The 9,250-nt window shown below is 31.1% G+C and overlaps 1 non-coding gene across 1 annotated transcript; it reads right to left on the reverse strand.

Moving 5' to 3' along the window:
• Window positions 1-546: 546 nt before the first annotated feature.
• On the reverse strand, window positions 547-653 carry LOC139851067 (small nucleolar RNA R71). The gene has a single exon (XR_011760430.1). It is a non-coding gene; the product is annotated as a small nucleolar RNA R71 (small nucleolar RNA).
• Window positions 654-9,250: the final 8,597 nt, after the last annotated feature.

Raw genomic sequence — 9,250 nt, forward strand, 5'->3', positions numbered from 1 at the left:
ACTCAAAATTCTGATAATCCATCTTTTGATCCCGATTTCACAATTGAGAACCCGGAGGATATTCAAGGACAATTCCAAGATCCAGAACCACTAATCATTCCTCCTGAACCACAAACCGTTAAATCAGATTCTTCTAGTGATTCGGATTCAACAAATTCAAAAATGGAAATAACAGAACCTCAAAGTATGGAAGACCGAATGAGAGCCATACGCACGGGCCAAGGTCATGCCATTAATCAGCCAGATGTTAGAGCATCAGATTTTGAAATCAAAGGACAAATCCTTCACATGATCACTAATCAGTGCCAATTTGGTGGTACAACAAAAGAAGATCCAAACGAACATCTTCGAACTTTTAATAGGATTTGTAATCTATTTAAAATCCGAGAAGTTGAGGATGAAACTATTTATCTTATGTTGTTCCCATGGACTTTAAAATGAGAAGCCAAAGATTGGTTAGAATCGTTACCTGAAGGAGCGATTGATACATGGGATGTTTTAGTTGAGAAATTTCTTCAAAGATTCTTTCCGGCATCTAAAGCCGTGAGACTTCAAGAAGAAATTGCCACGTTTGTACAAAAGCCAAATGAAACGTTATATGAGGCGTGGACAAGATTCGGAAGGATGTTGAGAGGATGTCCTCAACACGGATTAGATACTTTTCAGATAGTACAAATCTTCTATAAAGGCGTAGACATCGTCACACGAAAAGACATCGACACAGCAGCTGGTGGTTCCATTATGAAGAAAACCGCAACTGAAGCTCACAAGATAATTGATAACACAGCATCCCACTCTCATGAGTGGCACCAAGAAAAAGATATATATCGTTCATCTAAAGCGGCTAGAGCCGATTCTAGCCATGACTTTGATTCCGTTTCCTCAAAAATAGATGCTTTCGAGAGACGAAAGGAAAGATGAATAAAGATATTCACGCAATACGAATCAGTTGTGAGCAATGCGGTGGACCACACTTAACGAAAGATTGTAATGTTGAACAAACGATGGAACAGCGTGAGAATGTTTCCTACATGAACCAAAGGCCGGGAAATAATTATCAAAATAATTATCAACCGCCAAGGCTAAACTTCAATCGAAATCAAAACATTCTTTACAATCCAAATGGACCTAACAATAACTCGTATAACCAACAAGGTCCGAATAACCAACCAACTCAAAACAACACTTTCAATCAACAAAGACCTAGCTTGTATAAACCACCACAACAAACCGAAGAGAAAAAATCAAATCTGGAAGAAGTGGTATTTAAGCTAGTTGAATCTCAAACACAATTTATTGAAACTCAAGCCCAAACGAATGAGAGGTTTGATCAGTCATTTAGAACTCAACAAGCTTCCATTTTAAATCTAGAAAAACAAGTAGGTACTCTTGTTAGATTGATGAGTGAAAGGGAACAAGGAAAGCTACCGAGTAATACTGAAGTAAATCCTCGGAATGAAAATATTAACATGGTTTCAACGAATTCTGAAAAACCAGCACCAGAAGATGGGAAGGTTTTAGATGTGAATAACAATGAAGAAGTTACACCACCACCACCCAAGCATGTAAAGCCAGTGGTGGCACCATACAAACCACCCATCCCGTTTCCAAGAAAAGAAGTTGAGTATGAGCAAGTGATAGGTAATAAAGTTTGTGATACCTTTGGAAAAAAGAAGAAGAAGAAGAAGAATAAGAAAGTGCAAGAAACAAAAACCGTAGAAGTAAACCCGGTGAAGACAGTTCCACCAAAACCTCCACCTAGGGTAGGTGATCCGGGTGAATTTATTGTTCCTTGTCTACTTAGTGACTGTGTCATGTATGATGCACTAGCAGATTTAGGTGCAAGTGTGAGTGTTATGCCTCTTTCATTATATAAGAGATTAGGAGTAGGTGAGTTAACTCCAACGGAAATGAGTGTTCGACTCTTTGATCAAACCATTAAGCACCCAGTTGGAATTGCTGACAACCTACCCGTTCAAGTAGGTAATTTAACCTTTCTAGTCAAATTCATTGTCATTGACATAGAAGAGGACCAATCGGTAATTTAACCTTTCTAGTCGAATTCATTGTCTACCGGGGCGTTATTTGATGTAAGAAAGGGTAGAATGACACTTAGTAATGATGAGAAATTGATCACCTTTATGATTTGAAAGTCTAAATCTCCACCAACCAAAACCGTTAAACCAACAAAAACGATTGGTAAGAACCATGTTGTTTTACCAACTCCAACGGTAGTGCTTAACAATAATAAAATGCCTAAGTATGGGAAAAATGAAGTAACACCTAATGATGACATGATAACAAAGAACCCCGTTGTTGATACGAAATTAAATGACCCCCTTATTAACAGTTCAATGAAGAAACTTTATAAACGGATTCGCGATGCTAGAACCAAGGGGAACTTTAAGTTATGTAACCGGTTAGTGTCCAATCTATCGCCTAAAGAAAAGGCGAAACTAGTTGAATTTATGGATATTACACAGGAATCCGACCAATGGCTTAAAGCAAAAGTCAGAGTTATGCAAGTTGATTATGGTCCAAGAGAAATTGATGATGAAGTTAATCACAATTTCAACACCACAGCTACCTAAGTGTGGGGAGATTCAAATGTTCTAAGAAAAAAATGTTGTATAATGTTAGTTGTTATGTTCTCGTGTAGTTCCGAGAATGGAATCCGATTGGTCTTTTTCGCTAGCAGACACTAAAGAACTAGTTTTCTCCCTCCATTCTGAATTTTTTTTTTTTGTTTTATAGGTTTTGTATGAAATTAATATGCTTTTTAAATTTAAGTTTTGTGTAAATTTAAAAACAAAAATTTACTTTATTTCATTAAGTTAAATATATGATTTTTAAAATTCGTCGTGAGTTGAAGATTAGGTCGTTGAACCGAAATTGCTTTACCCGAGGGCGGGACGAGAAATTTTATTATCATTATTTTTAATCTTATTGATTTAAAGTATGCCAAAAAAAAATCCAATATGTTTGGAAACTTTGGTAAAATTTAATCATTTTTCTACGCTACTCACCCTCAATAATTTAAATTGCTACTGATTTCTTGCAAATGAGGGAATTGCAAGATCTTAAGTGTGGGAAGGGGTTAAATTCTTTTGGATTTTTAAAATTTTAATTTAAACACTTGGTTACCAAATACTAGTAACGCAGTAGTTGTATTAGAATCTAGTGCCCTCTGATAATAAAGAACAGCCCTAGTCTTATATACTGACTACCCACTTCTAGTAAAAATTTTTAAAAAAATTTCAACTAAATGAATTCAAAATCATGTTTATACATATTTATGAACGATAAAACTAGGTGTTAACACCGAAATTATTGTTACCTCGGAAAGGACATAAATTGAGAAATAACCCAAAATATTAGAATTCATTTAAGAATGGAATAGAGGAGAATAAAAAGGCAAAGAAAGAAAAATAAAAGCCAAGTGTGGGAAAAATTTACCAAGATATTTAGAACATATATCACATATTTTTGTACAAATAATTGAAGATACTTTTGTTTTGAACAATAATAATCAGTTTTACCCGATTTATTGTAATAATTTTTAAAGAAAGATGGATCTACACGATGAATCAATTCCATCATTTAAAGGAAGTAAAGTCTTTTGAAAAAGACATGCGCTTCTTGATTTAGGTCAAGAAGTTGTCGTCCAGACCAGCTGTAGGTTGACGAAAAATCTAGAAAAGTCATCACTAAAATCAGCAGGAAATTCACGCACCTCAGCATCAAACAGGGTCGCCAAGTGGTCAGATTTATCCTAACCATGAGAAGGATTTATCTCGTACAATGGGGGGCACCGTGCAAATTAGCTTGATAAGACTAATGAATCAGATCCCCAGAAAGGATAATCTCCTTAAAGATTAAAAATCAGCTTTTAAGCCTGATACTACTCAATCCTTGAGATTGACCTTAAAGATTGAGAATTACAAACTCATGGAATTCGATGATATCTAAACTCGAGCTTGAACGAGAAAATATTTTGATCAAATTAAAACCGATTTGTTTTCTGAAAACCTATTTTCAATGCGTTCATTATCATTGAACGTAAAATCCTAAGAATTCACCGGAATTCATTAGGTCACCTGAACCAAATCGGGTGTCAACCGTAAGAACGGTGGTTGCATAGCATGGTCGAAGACAGGACCTTGTGCCAGACCGAAAAACTATAGGGTGATCTTTACTATTGCTCCTGCAAAGGATAGTAATTGCATCCGACACGATATAGACCATAATTAAAAGCATGTCACGGGACATTGCCTTAACAGTTGCTTGTTTAATGCTTTCTTTTATAACCGGATGGTAGTTTACCGAAAGGTAATATACAGAGCAAGTATACTGGACGTGTTGCTTTCCTAATACAAGGTTAGCAAGTGGGTGACACAAAACCGCAAGTATTGAACTAAAATTTTCAAATCTGAAACCCACCAAACCCACAAAAATATTTTGCAAACACCGGTGAAGGGTTATTTCGAAAAACTTATCTAGGGTAAAAACTAGAATGAATTTTCAAAAGATCAAATGTTTTCATAAAGATCCAATTTCCTTATGGATCTAAATTTTCATAGTCATGTGGGACTGTAAACCACATCGTTACTATCATTGTTCATACCGCCGTATCAAAATCACTGATGTATAAAGTGTGAGAATAAAAAAAGTAATTCGAGTGAAGTGTGATTTTATTTCAAGTTCTGTATTGCTTGAGGACAAGCAACGTTCAAGTGTGGGGATATTTGATAGTGCTCCAAATGAACATATATTTAGTAGCAATATCCTTCCAATATGTAAAGTTTTCAGTTGCAATTGTTCCATTTTCAAGTAATATTCGTTTAAATAAATAAGTGCGAAGACAAAAGGCAAAAACGAAGATTTGAAGACGCAAACGTCCAAAAAGATCAAATGTACAAGATACAATTCAAGTGGTTCAATTTATTGATAAAAAACGTCTAAAAATGACAAGAGTACAAGTTACGAAACACAAAGTATAAGATATCTACGCGCGACGCAACCAAGACATGAACCAACTATCAACGCGCGACGCAACGGAGCTAAAATTTCAAATCAACTATGCGCATAAATATAATATAATATATAATTAATTATATAAATTATATATATATATATATATATATTATATTTATATATTAAACGTCGACAAGCTAGGATCCAAAATTAGATGAGCTGGAAAACTGACCTCCGCACTCGCGGAGCTTTGAAGACCAATACCTCCGCACTCGCGGAGCACACTATTTTAGAAATGGCCTATAAAAGGCCGAGCCCTCTGCCGAATCCATGGCACCATATCTATCTATCTCTCTCAATTTATATATTTATATTATAATTTTAATTTTAATTTAAGATTAATAATAAATTATGGTTTAGTTGGGTTATTGTAAGAATGTTTTACGGGTTTTAAGTCGGAACTCTGTCCGTGTAACGCTACGCGATAAATAATCACTGTAAGCTATGTTTTTTCTTTTTAAATTAATGTCTCGTAACTAAGTTATTATTATGCTTATTTGAGCCAAAGTAATCGTGATGTTGGACTAAAAAATTAAGATTGGGTTATTAAACTTTGTACCATAATTAGGGTATGGACAAAAGACCGACACTTGTGGACATTGGACCATGGACCATTAATAGATGGGGGGTATTGTCTAATCGAATGACAATTCTTTGGAGCCTGTTGAACCTATCTTCAAATTAGTTAATCTAATAATTGTTAAATGATCATGCATGTCCTATTTAGTGAGGTTTATACGACATCTTTTACAAATCATTTAATTTAATCAATTGGATTGGGTATTTTATTATTCATTATGGCCAAGTGAATAAATTAATGTATCATGGACTAATTAAAACAGGGGTGGATTACATTCAAGGGTAATTGGTGTAATTGTTAACAAAGTATTAAAACCTTGGATTACACAGTCGAAAACCTGGTGTATTCATTAAACAAAGTATTAAGACCTTGTTACAGTTCGAATCCCTAATTAGTTGGACTATTTGACTTCGGGTATAAGGTTAAATTTGCCGAGCATTTTATAATTATGACCGATGGACTATTATGGACAAAAACCAGATAGGTATCAAATAAACCAGGACAAAGGACAATTAACCCAGGACAATTAATTAAAATCAACATGTCAAACATCATTATTACGAAAGTTTAAATAAGCATAATTGTTTTATTGTATTCCTCATCGTACTTATAATAATAATAATACTACTTATATATATATATATATATATATATATATATATATATATATATATATATAGTTCTATAAAAATATAGTACGTTTTCAAGTAGCTCACTGTGGAACGAACCGGACTTACTAAAAACTACACTACTCTACGATTAGGTACACTGCCTATAGTGTTGTAGCAAGGTTTAGGTATATCCCATCCGTAAATTAATAAAACTTGTGTAATATTTTGTCGTATTTCGCGTACCACCTCGCACATCATCAGATACCAACTGAAAGGACCTGTTCATATACAATATAAACGATTCACAATAGTTGATTACATCGCTAGGTATTTGACCTCTATATGATACATTTTACAAACATTACATTCGTTTTTAAAAGATAAACTTTCTTTACATCGAAAGTTGACGTCATGCATACCATTTCATAATTCATCCAACTATAATTGACTTAATAATAACCTTGATGAACTCAACGACTCGAATGCAACGTCTTTCAAAATATGCTATGAATGACTCCAAGTAATATCCTTAAAATGAGCTAATGCACAGCGGAAGATTTCTTTTATACCTGAGAATAAACATGCTTTCAAGTGTCAACCAAAAGGTTGGTGAGTTCATAGGTTTATTGTAAACAATAAAATTCATCATTTTAATAGACCACAAGATTTAATATTCCCATTTCCCATAAACATCATGCATAAAATTCATTCATATGGATTGAACACCTAGTAATAGACCTTAACAAGTTGCATATAGAATATCCTCATCATTCCGGGACAACTTCGAACATGATAAATTTTCCATCATTCCGGAAAAACTTCGGACATGATAAATTCGCCATCATTCCGGGAAAACTTTGGACATGATAAATAGGGCATATTTGATTTCGATAATTCAACCATAGAATGTAGTTTCGATTACTTGTATCTATTTCATAAAACATTTATAAAAGTATTTCATGTATTCGCAGTTCAAAAATATATTTCAAAAGCATTTAATAAAGCATTTGTAAAAACAGCGCATGTATTCTCAGTCCCAAAAATATAAAGAGTAAAAGGGAATCAAATGAACTCACTATACTGTATTTTGTAGTAAAAATACACATGACGAAACTGAACAATGCAGGGTTGACCTCGGATTCACGAACCTATATCATTTGTATATATATTAAAACATATACTTATAATCGAATAAATTTATATATTGTTATTAGTAATATATTTTTTTTATCTTATTACTTATGTGTTTCTTTATTTAATTTAATATATTTATTTTATATTTATTTTGAATAAATATTAATATAGTTAAATTAAATAAATTTTTATATGAAGATCTTTTGTTTGTGAAATTAATAATTTTGATAATACTAGTATTAGTAAAAAAAATATTGATATTATACATAAATAATGATAAAAGTGATAGTTTTAATAAAATGATAACTTTGAAGATTTTTAGTTATAATGATACTTCTAATAGAAAGATTTAATAGTGATAATGATACTAACATTGGTGATAAATATAATAAATTATTTTATGATAGTAATAATAAAACTAATAATACTTGGGCTAAATTCGATTGCTTTCTTCCGGAGAATCTATGGCAACGTGAGACAACAATCCCTACATTCTCATTCTCAAGATTCAAGGCTATTCTTTTCACACTATTGGCAAATTCAACCATTTCCCCCAGCTTGAATCTCGTTCAACCCATAAATGTTAATACTTAGTGATAACAATAATAATAATACTAATTATTCTAATAATCATATTCTAATATTAGTTATAATAACGATGATTTTATTAATCATTATTATACTAATGCTAATAATAATAATGGTAATACTAATAATAATAGTAGTGATAGTAGTAGTAGTAATAATAATAATAATAATAATAATAATAATAATAATAATAATAATAATAATAATAATAATAATAATAATAATAATAATAATAATAATAATAATAATAATAATAATAATAATAATAATAATAATAATAATAATAATAATAATACTTATGTTACTAATAATAACAATAATAATGCTTATACTAGTAGTAAAATAATAACATTTATATTTTTAGGTGATAATAATAATATTAATAATAACATTAATAATAATAATAATAATAATAATAATAATAATAGTACTAAAAGTGGTACTAATGCTAATATTAATTATAGTATTTATGTTCTCATAATAATACATATATTAGTCATTAAAATAATTATAATATTAAAAATGATAATAATAACAATATTCTTATTTATAACTATAATCATAATAATAATAATGATAACTAATATTGTATGACAAAATTTATAATAATAATTACATTAGTAATGTTAGTAATAATAATAATGGTTTTAATACTTATAACTCTGATAGTACTAATAAGTGTTATAATACTAATAATAACAATAATAATAATTATTGTAATACAATAATATAATAATAATAATAATAATAACAATTAGTTGATAAGTGAGCTACCTTTAAAGGCTCAAAAAATACTAAACTGCCCAAGCCGGGACTCGAACCCGCGACCTCCCGCTAACCCGAAAACCCATCATACCATTCCTCTGTCCGTTCATATCTGACTATACCCAAATCCTAAATTTATTAAAACTCATTTTCTGTATCCCTTACTCTTCTTCTTTCTCGCGATAAAAAATGTCTCTGCTCTCTTCTGCTTAATAAAATCAACTGCCGTGATTTTTGGTTGATAATTTATAGAGATGATTGAAGAATTAACTGGTTTAGTGTAGAGGATTATGAGGGGATCGAATGGATTTGCAGGGTTGAAGTGTTTCTTGGTATCACGAGTATAATAGCAGGTAGGAGGAAGAAATAATAAAAAAATTAAAACAGAATATGACATCTAATAATGTTACGCGTGATTTATCTGCTCCTATATATATTGTTTTAATTTTTAATAGATAATAATTATATTAATAATATTAATATTGATATTATTATTAATAATAATAAACATACTAATAATAATAATAATAATATTATC

This window comes from Rutidosis leptorrhynchoides, chromosome 5 (assembly GCF_046630445.1).
Source record: "Rutidosis leptorrhynchoides isolate AG116_Rl617_1_P2 chromosome 5, CSIRO_AGI_Rlap_v1, whole genome shotgun sequence".
Classification (NCBI taxonomy): Eukaryota; Viridiplantae; Streptophyta; class Magnoliopsida; order Asterales; family Asteraceae; genus Rutidosis; species Rutidosis leptorrhynchoides.